Here is an 11,431-nt window from a genome sequence, read left to right on the forward strand (position 1 = left end):
AACCAGGATTGAACTTGGGACTTTGCACTTTTGAGGCAGGTGGCAGAACCACTGAGCTAAGTCCCTCCCCCACCTTTCTTGTACTGGGGATCAAACCCAGGGCCTTGTTCATTCGGGGGAAGCACTCTACTACTAAGCTACATCCCAAGCCCAGTTCCAATATATTTTTAAATATGTTTATTAGCTCAGGCTTATTCATTTTGTTGTTGAAATATGATTATTTAAATATTTCTAATCTTGTAGTTTCTGTTTTGGTACTGGGGATCAAACTCAGGTCCTTGTGCTTGCGAGGCAGGCACTGGAAACACTGAGCTAAATCCCCGGCCACTAATCTTGTAGTTTCTAATAAAGGTGTAGTTATGGATTTGTTCATTTTCCTTTTAATTATATAAGGTTTTTTTTACTATATAAGCATATTTTAAGGATATTCTCTTAAGAGCATCTAAGTGCATGTTTGTTGTTTCTGAATGAATTGTTCCTTTTTTATTATAGTTTCCTGTTCATCCCTCTAACAGTTTTTTTTAACCTTAAATTCTATTCCATACAGTGTTATTGGTAAGTCAATCTTCTTTAGCTAATATTTCTATTGTAGGGCATAGCCTTATGACTTTAAACTGTCTTTAAACTGCCCTTTTCTATGGTGATGTTGAAATGTATGCTTAAGGCTAGGCATAGTGAGGCATGCCTATAATCCCAACACTGGGGAAGCTGAGTCAGGAGGATGAGGCCATGAGTTTGAGACCAGCCTGAGCTATATAGCAAGTTCAAGGCCAGTCTGGACTACATAGTGACACCTTGTCTCAAAAAAATAAAAACAACAACAAAAAGAAATGTATGCCTAAGAAGCAACATATAACTGTATTTTTAAAAAATTAGACCTAATAACCTATAGGACATTATGGTTATTGGTCTATTTGTATGTTTGTTTGGTTTGGTTTGGTTTTTTGAGACAGGGTCTCCCTATGTAGTTCAGACTGCTCTGGAACTCACTGTGTAGCCCAGGCTGGTCTCAAACTCACAGTGATCCTCCTGCCTCAGCCTCCTGAGTGCTGGGATCACAGGAGTGAGCCACCACGCCCGGCCTCACTATTAATTTTCTAAGAGGATGATCTCATTCAAAATGTGTCTTCCTCCTGAAAATGACAACTAGAAGTGCTTTAACTTCTGAATAAGCTCTCTTCCAAGTTGTTTCTCCCAATGTTTTAAATTACTGTCTAGTGTTTTAGTTATACCATTTTGGCTTTTAGATGCACAAAAACAGCTTTTTTCCCTACAAGTAAAAATTGATTAAATATACTGCCAGGTGTCATCAATTCTGTGCCTGTTGTAGGCTTTTGGGTGGGCTTGGGGAGGTGTTTGTTGGGTTTGTTTTGTCGTCCCTTACTGCCTCCCTGGGGCTTTTTCTTCTTGTTGAAGTAGCTCTTTCAGTAGTTGTATTGAGGTGTGGTGTGTGGCCCGTTATTCCCGACTCATGGTTTGGATTTTATTTATTTATTTGTTTGTTTGTTTTTGTTTTTTTGAGACAGGGTCTCACTATGTAGTTGAGACAACCCTGGAACTCACTATGTAGCCCAAGCTGGTCTCGCACTCACAGAGATCCTCCTGCCTCAGCCTCCTGAGTGCTGGGATTACAGGCGTGCCCCCTCATAGTTTGGATTGTAATGTGTGGCCATTAACTAGACCAACCTGAGCGGGGCGCCTGAGCCTGCGTGGTTCTGGGCCGGGAAGACCCACCTGAGGATTGTTGCAGAGCGGCAGAAAAGCAGAAGGGGAGGGAAGAGCACGCTGCTGATTTTCCCGAAGAAGCTGCTTTTCTGCGGGTTTTCTTTAAAGGAGCTTTGGCTGCCGTCGCCCTCAGGGGAGCTTCAGTTCTCCTCTTCGTCTTGACGTAGCCTCCTGGCTCGAGGGCAGATGGCTCAGCCTGGCACAGACTTGGGCCTTCCCGGTGCCGATCCACGGGACGCCGGGGCTCCACGCCCTGGTCTGGATCCTTCCGGCCTCCAGCACGCGGGCAGATGCTCGCCCTCCGCTCCGTCTGACTCCAGTAAGTCCTGGCTGATGCAAATGTTAGCTTACGGTTGTATCCCCGTCTCCGTTTTTGCGCATTGTGTTAGATTTCTTCTGTGTACCATTTTTACAGATAGCATTTTCTTTAATTTTTGTAGTAGTACATGTTTCCCGTACATAATGATTATTCATCACGGGGAGACGGTACATGGAGGCAACATCTTAATTCTTTTTATGTCCCCCCTCCCCCATCTCATGGTCTCCATCCCATTGGCAAAAAATCCATCTCCATTTTCTGTTTATTGTTTGTTGTTTTTGTTTTTTACCAGGGATCAAACTTGGGACCTTGAGCTTGCAAGGCAGGCGGTGGAACCACTGAGCCAAATTCCTGGCCCTATCTTTTATATTGCTCTTTAGTTATACTTTGGGATTCTCATATAAAAGAAATAGCGAGATATTCAAGTTTATGTGTTTATTTGATTTAACCTTATGGTCTCAAAGTGCATGTCCTTTCTTACAAATGATTTAAATGTGTCCTTTATGGTGAAGTAGTACTCCAATATGTATTACTTGTTTGCTTGTTTGTTTTTTGAGACAAGGTCTCACTATGTAGTTGAGACTGACCTGGAACTCACTATGTAGCCCAGGCTGGTCTCGAACTCACAGGGATCCTCCTGCCTCAGCCTCCCAAGTGCTGGGATTACAGGCGTGCACCACCACACCCGGCTCCAATATGTATTAATACCGCATTTTCTTCATCTGTTGATGGATATATAGGCTGCTTCCAAGATTTACCTGTTATGAGTTGTGCTGCTATAAACGTGGAGATGCCTGTGTCACTCTTGGGATAGCTGGTTCTAGTGGAATTTCTATTTTTACTTTCTTGAGGAGCCTTCATACTGATTTACATGGTGGCGGCTTGTGCTAGTTTACACTCCCACCAGCGACGTTGAAGGGTTACTTTTTCCCCAAAGTCTCACCAGCATTTGTTATCATTTGATTGCTTGATGGTAGCCATCCTTTCTAGAGTAAGACAGCATCTCAGTGTTGCTTTAATTTGCACTTTTCCAATAGCCAGAGATGTTGAACATTTTTTCGTGTACAGTGGATCCTCAAGTTATGAGTGGCCTGACATACGAATAACTTGGGTAATTAGGTCAGTGGTATCTGCCTCTTGCTATTTAGGGTGTACCCAGGTAAACATCCAGGTCCCAGCTGTATTGACTTACATACAAACTTGAGTTACAGTCAGCCCTTGGGAATCCATTGAGTTCATAAATCGAGGGTCCACTGTATTTGTTGGCCATTTGTATTTTTTCTGAGAGGTGTCTGTTCAGTTTCCCATTTTTGAGTGGGTCTTTTATTGGGGGGGATCTAATTTTTTGAGTTTTTTTTGTTTTTAGTTCTTTACAGTCTAGACATTAGTCCTTGTCCATGGAGTGGCAGGCAAAAATGTTTCCCATGTTATAGGTTGTCTCTTCACTCTGTTAATTGTTTCCTTTGCTGTGCAGACCCTTTTTAATTTTACACAGTAGTTTTTGTGGATTTTTATTAAATATTTATTTTAAACTAATGAAATTATATAATCAAAACACTTAACTCCAGAAGAAATGGTTCTTCTAGACCTATCCAATGTCACTCTTTTATTTTTCTATTTAAATCTAATCTTATTGGTACATTTTAGATACTATGTAATATTCATCATACAGAGTTTGCGCCTGTTTATGATGCGTCCAGATTCCTTTCTACCCAGTTTTCTACCCTCCCTTCAGCTCTTCACCTCCATATTTGCAAAATGTTTTCAGATTTTTCTTCTGTTCTTTTTCCCTTTCCCCTTCCTTCCTCTTCCCTTCTTCCCATTTGGACATTTTCTTCCTGTTTTGCAACGACTACTATACATTTAGGTCCTTATTTATGCTTTTGGTCTCTCACACCGGAGAAACCATGCAGTATTTGAACAAGTGCGTCCAATTCATTTCACTTGAGTGTGGTCTGAAGTTTCATCCATTTGGCTAGAAATGTCTCCAGCCCATCCTTTATGGCAGAGTAGGGCTCCATTGTGTAAAAAAAAAAAAAACCCAAACCTCCACATCTTCTTTATCCATTGGTCAGTTTATGGGCATTTGGACTGTTTCCCAGATTTAGCTGTTGCAAACTGTGCTGCTGTGTTTACGGGTGTGTGTACATTGCTGTGCTATGATGCTTTTAATTCCTTCAGAATGATACCAAGAGGGGGAATACCTGGGTAGAATGGAGCTGCCAGTTCTGTTTTTTCCCATTAAGTTTATTGGTCCATTTTAGGTAAACAATACAGTTACATTCATCATTGGGATCTTGTACCTTTACATGATGTGTCTTGGTTCTTATTTTTTCCCCTTCCCCTAGCCTCCCTTCACCCGCTCCACCCTTCCCTATTTACAAAGACTTCGCTTCCCTTTTTTGCTTTGATTGAGCTCGGGTCCTGGCACTTGCAAGGCAGGCCTCCGAACCACTGAGCTACATCTCCAGCCCCATTTTTCCTTTTCTCATATTTTTTATTTTCCCTTATTTCCTTTCCCCTACCCTTCCCACTTCCTGTACTCTTTTAGACCTCTTCCTCCTATTTCACATTATTAATTATACCATTTGAACCTTATTTACACTTTTAGTTTTTCACACCAAATAATCTATTCATTATTTGCACGTGTGTCCTATTTAGTTCACCTAAGAGTGTAGCCTCACTGTGAATCCATTTAGCTGTAAATGTCTCTAGTTCTCATTCTTTATGGCTGAGTAGTACTCCATTTTATGGAAAAACCACATCTTCTTTATCCAGTCTCCAGCTGATGGGCAATTGGGCTGTTTCCAAGTTTTAGCTATTACAAACTGGGCCACTGTAAACACAGGTAAGCATATATCACTGTGCTATGATTCTTTTAATTCTCTTGGGAAGATACCCAGCAAGGCAATAGCTGGGTCAAATGGGACCTCTAATCCTAGCTGTTTGAGGTATCTTTGTATTGATTTCCACAGTAGTTGCTCCAGTCTGCACTCCCACCAGCAATGGAGAAGGGTTCCTTTCTCCCCACAGCCCCGCCAGCATTTGTTATTGGCAGTCAGTCTTTCTGGGGTGAGGTGGAATCTCAGTGTTGTTGTCATCTCCATCTCTCAAATGACCAGTGATGCTGAACATTTTTTCATGTGTTTATTTGCTGCTTTTACTTGTTTGCTGAGAAATGTGTTCATTTCAGATGCCCATTTTTGAATTGGGGCTTTATATTTGGTGGGGGCTGATTTTTTTTGTTGTTGTTGTTATTTATATATCCTAGATAATAGTCCTTTGTCTGAGGAGCAGCTGGCAAATTTTTTTTTCCCACATTGTGAGTTGTCTCTTAGCTCTGCTTGTGATTTCTCTTGCACTGCAGAAGCTTTTTAATAGGATGAGATCCCAGTTGTTGATTCTTTGTGCTAGTTCCTGTGCTACTGAGAATTTGTTCATAAACACTTTTCCTATGCCAATGTCTTCAAGAGTTCTACCTACCTTACCTTCCAGCAGGTTTAGTGTTTCTGTTTAAACATTTAGATCTTTAATCCACTTGGATTTCAGTTTAGTGCATGGTGAAAGATAAAGGTCTAGTTTTAATCTTTGGCAGGTTGAAATCCAGTTTTCCCAACACCATTTATTAAAGAGGTTCTCTTTCCTCCACTGAGGATGGTTGGCTCCTTTGTCAAAAATGAAGTAGCTGAGGGGCTGGGGATTTAGCTCAGTTGTTCGGTGGCCTGCCTTGCAAGCGCAAGGAGTCAAGTTCGCCCCCCCGGAAAAAAAAAAAAAAAAAAAAAAAATGAAGTAGCTGAGCATGTCTGAAGTTGTTTCTGCATCTTCTAATCTGTTCCACTGATTCTCGGGCCTGTTTCTTTGCCAGTACCGTGTTGTTTTTATCACCGTGGCTTTGTAGCATAGTTTCAAGTTGGGGATTATGATACCCCCGTCATGTCTCTGTTGCCTAGACTGGCTTTTGCTATCCTAGGTCTCTTTTGGTTCTAAATGAATTTTTGGATTTTTTCTAGTATATTTCACAAAATATACTGTTTGGATTGCAAACGGGACTGCATTGAATCTGTATAGCAGTTTGGGAAGTTTTTATTTTTTTTGAGGAATCTCCACACTGCTTTTCACAGTGGTTGCAGCAGTCTGCACTCCCACCAGCAGTGGAGAAGAGTCACTTTTTCCCCACAGTCCAGCCAATATTTGCTATTGGTTGATTTCTTGATAACAGCCATTCTTTCTGGAGGGAGATGGAATCTGTTTTGAGTCTCTTCAATGACCAGTGGTGTTGAACATTTTTTTTCATATATTTATTTGCCATTTCTACTTCATCTGAGAAGGGTCTGTTCATTTCAGATGTCCATCTTTGGATTGGGTCTTTGAACTTGAGAAGGGTCTTTTTTTTTTCACGTTGTATGTATTCTAGATAGTCTTTTGTCTGAGGAACAGCTGGCAAACATTTTTTCCCACTCTCTGGCTTGTCTCTTTGTTGCTGGTTTCTTTTGCTGTTCAAAAGCCTTAATAATATAAGATTCCAGTTGTTTGTTTGTTTTTGATACTGGGGATCAAGCTCACAACCTTGTGTTTGTGAGGCAGGCATGGTACCGCAGAGCTAAATATCTAGCCCAGTTGTTGATTCTGTGTGGTATTTCCTGTGCACTTGCACTTCGGGTTTTGTTCATAAAGTCTCTGCATACACCTGTGTCATCAAAAGTTCTAAATATTCTTATCTTCTAGCAGATTTAGAGTTTGTTTTAATATTTAAATCTTTGACCCACTTTGATTTTAGTTAGGTGCACGGTAAAAGATATGGGTCTAGTTTAAATTTTTGCCTCGTGGAAAGCTAGTTTTTCCAACACCATTTATTAAAGAAGCTATCTTTCTTCCATTGAAAGGGTTTGGCTCCTTTGTCAAAGATAAGGTGGCTGAGTGTGTTTGGAGTTATTTCTCCATCTTCTAGTCTGTTCCATTGATCCTTGGATCTGGTTTTTTGTTTTTGTTTTTTCCTTTGCCAGTCCAATTCTGTTTTAATCACTGTAGCTTTGTGGTATAATTTCAAGTCAGGGGTTGTGATGCCCCCTATCTTGCTTTGTTACCTAAAATGGCTTTTGCTATCCTCAGTCTCTTCTGGTTCTGAATGAATTTTAAAATTATTCTTATTTTGTGAGATATACTGTTGGAATTTTGATCAAGATTGCATTAAATATGTATAGCAATTATGGAATTATGGTCATTTTCACTATATTGGTTCTTCCTATCCAAGAATATTGGATATCTTTCCATTTCCTGATATCCTCTTTGATCTCCTTTTTCAGAGTACTGCAGTTTTCCACGTAGAGGTCTCTTACTTCTTGCATTAGATTGATTCCTAGGTTGGTCTGTCTGTCTGTCTTTCTTTTTTTGTATGTTATTGTGAATGGTATGGTTTTCCTAATTTGTCTCTCAGTGACTTATTCGTGTAAGAAAGGGTATTGATTTGTGAGTGTTGACTTTGTGTCCGGCTATGCTACTGAATTTGGCTATTAAAATCTACAAATCTTTTGGTGGAGTTTTTGGGATCTTCTATGTAGAGTATCATCTGAAAATAATAATTTAACTTCTATCCAAATTCCCTTTATTTCTTTCTCTTGTCTAATTGCTCTGGATAATGTTTCCAGAAGTACATTCAATATAAAGAGTGGTGAGAGTGGACATCCTTGTCTGATGCCTGGTTTTAGAGCGAAAGCTTTCAATTTTTGAATATTTAGGGTGATGTTGGCTGTTGGTTTGTCATAAGCAGCTTTTATCAGATTGAGATAAAGCCCATCTATTCCAATTTTCTGTAGGGTTTTTATCAAGAATGGGTGTTGGACTTTGTCAAATGCTTTTTCTGCATCTATTGATGATCAGGTGGTTTCTTTTGACATTGATTTTTTTATTTCATTCCATTGGGGTAATATGAATGGGATAATTTCAATTCCTTTGCATTTAGTTAAGCATGTTCTATGAGCTAGTATGTGGTCTGTTTTGGAGAACATCCCATGTGCAGCTGAGAAGAATATATATTCTGATGTTGTATGGTGGAACACAATGTAGGCATTTAAGTCTATTCTAAAGTTTTGTTCAGTTTGGATTTTTTTTTGTCTAGTTGATCTATTTGTAACAGTGAGGTATAGAGTCCCCCCATTACAATTGTATTAGTGCTTGATTTTTTTCATGTCCATTAATTTTTGCTTTATATACTTGAGTGCACTTGTATTTGGTGCATATGTATTTATGATATCTTTTCCTTTTGGACTGTTCCCTTTACAAAGTTGTACTAACCTTCTTCTCCGCCCCCCCAAAACCAAGCACTTTGTTCCAGTCATCAAAATGCACTTACTGAATGCCTTGATAATACAGTTTTACACATTTGGTCCTCTCAGCAATCTTGTGAGATAGGTACTATTGCCACATTTGATGTAGTGATAAGGTTATTAAGACACCGAGGGATTTAGTTACTTGCCTAAAGTCACCCAGATAGTGAGTGGCTGGCTGCAGGCGCTGTTTGAATACTATGCTATACTCCCTTTCTACCAAACAGTACATGGAATATGGCCCATATGCGTGACAGACTGTGTACCCCAGAAAGTCGGGAAAATATGTAAGGAAGGAAAAAGAAAATCATTCATCTCACACACAAAGAAAACAACGCAAACAAAAATAAAAAACTAGTGGAGAACAGAAATTTGGGGTAAGATTCACAGTATTGACTGGAAGATACCATGAAAATATAAAAGAACCTAGTTCTAGCCCTTACTTCTATTCAGTTGGCTTTCTTCTAATCTACCTAAAGCTAAACTCCAAGCTCTGTGCAGGTAGGGCCTGTGTCTGTTTTATGACAAAGCATCCCTAGGCTCTAGTATATTGCCTTAACACAAAGTAGGGGTTTAGTAAATATCTGTTAATTAACTCAGTGCTCCATCTTGTATGTCATCCTGTTATCTCAAATTTAGCATGTATTGTAAATCTTCTTTTTCTTAGTCTTTGCTTGAAATCCACTTTGTCTGCATATAGAATAGCTACCTCTTTTTTTTTCCAGGTTCCTGTCACATGGAATATTGTTTTCCATCCTTTGACTTTCAGTCTATGAATTTCTTTTTCAGTTAAATGTGTTTCTTGTATGGATCGTATTGTTGGATCTTGCTTCCTGACCCATTCTGCCAGTGTGTTTCTTTTGATTGAATTAAGACTATTTACAGTGATGATTTTAACCTGTATTGACTTATCCTTGTTATGTTATTTTTCTCTTGTTGGTTCCCTTTTTTCCCTTTAATTGCTTGCTTTGCCTGGGGTTCATGGAGTTGTCTTCATTATTTCTTTCTAGAATGTTCTTCAGACTATTTTGGAATGCTGGTTTAGAGGTCATGAATTCCTTCAGGTGTTCTTTGTCATGAAAGTATCTTATTTCTCCATCAATTTTGAAAGATATTTTTGTGGAGTGTATCAGTTAGGTGGAGGTTGTTTCCTTTCATGGATTGAAATACTTCAATCCAAGTTCTTCTTGCATGGAAATGTGATTCTGATGGGCCCAGAGAAAAACCAGTGTTTTCCACCTTCCTCTTCTGGGTTGTGGTTCCTCTCTCCATTCCCCCATGGGCTCTAATTCTCATTTCCGATCCTTGCTGGGTCCCTGGGACCCACTTCCCTCTTCCTTCTGTTCATGTTGCTATATTCTAGCATCTGGATTCCAAATATCACAAAGGCTTTTTATCGGCTCCTCACTCTTCTACAATCTTACCAAAAGTCTCTATGGATTTTTTTGTTTTTGTTTTGGTGCTGAGGACCGAATCCAGGGCCTCATGCCCAGATGAGCATTCTACCACTGAGCTAAATCCCCAGCTTCTCTGTGCATTCTTGATTTATTTCTTGTGCAATTTGGGTCCTGTTCTCAAAGCTCTTACCAATGTTTATGTCTTCATGAATTTTACCTATTATCTTCTAACAGATTGTTTCTGTTTTAATATTTAGATCTTTGTATGGGGAAAAATTAAGAACCAAGACATATCATGTAAAGGTACAAGATTCCAATGATAAACGTAACTGCATTGTTTGCTTTAACTGTACCAATAAACGTAATGGGAAACATATTTAGATCTTTGATTTTTAGTTTATAACATGATTACAGATAGGGGTCTAGATTCAGTCTTGTCTATGTGGATAGCCAATTTTCTGAACACCGTTTGTTAAAGAGGATATCTTTCCTCCAGCATATGTCTTTGGCCCTTTTATCAAAGATCAGATGGCTGAATGTTCCTGAGGTTGTTTCTACATCCTTTATTCTGTTTCACTGATCGATGTGTCTATTCAGTGCCAGTATCATCCTGTTTTTATCACTGTAGCTTTGTACTTTAACTTGAAATTTGGAATTGTGGTGCCTCCTGCTTTACTCATTGCCCGGGATTCCTTTTGCTCTTCTGGGTCTCTTCTGCTTTCATATGAATTTTAGGATTATTTTCTCTAGTTCTATGAGGAATGATATTGGTATTTGATTGGGATTACATTAAATCTATATTTCAGTTTTGGAAGTATGGCCATTTTGACAATATTGGTTCTGTCTATCCCAGAGCAGGGGATATCATTCCACTTTCTGATGACCTCCTCAGAATACTATAGTTTTCATTATAGAGTTCTTTTACTTCCTTTGGTAGGTTAATTCCTATTTGATTTTGCTTGTAGCTATTATAAATGGTGTTTTCCTGATTTCTTTCTTAATGGTCTCATTATGGTTATACAGAAATGCCACTGATTTTTTTTTTTTGGTATAGATTTTGTATTCTGATACATTGCTTAATTTGGTTATTAGTTCTAGGGTAGTGGTGGTGAACCTATGGTATGCATGCTGCAGCAGGCTATTTGTTATCACTGAAAGCTCTAAAAGATTTGCCATCACAGTTCTAGGGTCTTCTGGTGGAATTTTTTGGCTCTATATGCAAAGGATCATAATATATGCAAATAAGGACAGTTTGACTTCTCTCTTCCTCTGTGTATCCCTTTTATTTCTTTCTCTTACGTGATTGCTCTTTCTCAAGTTTCAAGTATGATATTGAACAGGCATGGAAGTAATAGACTTGGTCTTGTTCTAATTTTAAAGGAAAAACTTTTGTTTTTCCTGATTTAATATGGTGTTGGTAGAAGATTTGTCATAAATGGCTTTTATCAAATTGAAATAAGGTCCTTATATACCTATTTTATTCAGATTTTTTGTCATGAATGGTTGTTGAATTTATCAAAGGCTTTTTCCGTATTTGAGATGATTATGTGATTTTTGTGTTTGAGTCCATTTATATGATTAGTACATTTACTAATTTGCATATATTAAGCCAATTGTATATCCCTGGGATAAAGCCTACTTGGTCATGATATATTATTTTTTAATGA

This window comes from Fukomys damarensis, unplaced genomic scaffold, assembly GCF_012274545.1.
Source record: "Fukomys damarensis isolate Sample0158 unplaced genomic scaffold, DMR_v1.0_HiC HiC_scaffold_32, whole genome shotgun sequence".
NCBI lineage: Eukaryota > Metazoa > Chordata > Mammalia > Rodentia > Bathyergidae > Fukomys > Fukomys damarensis.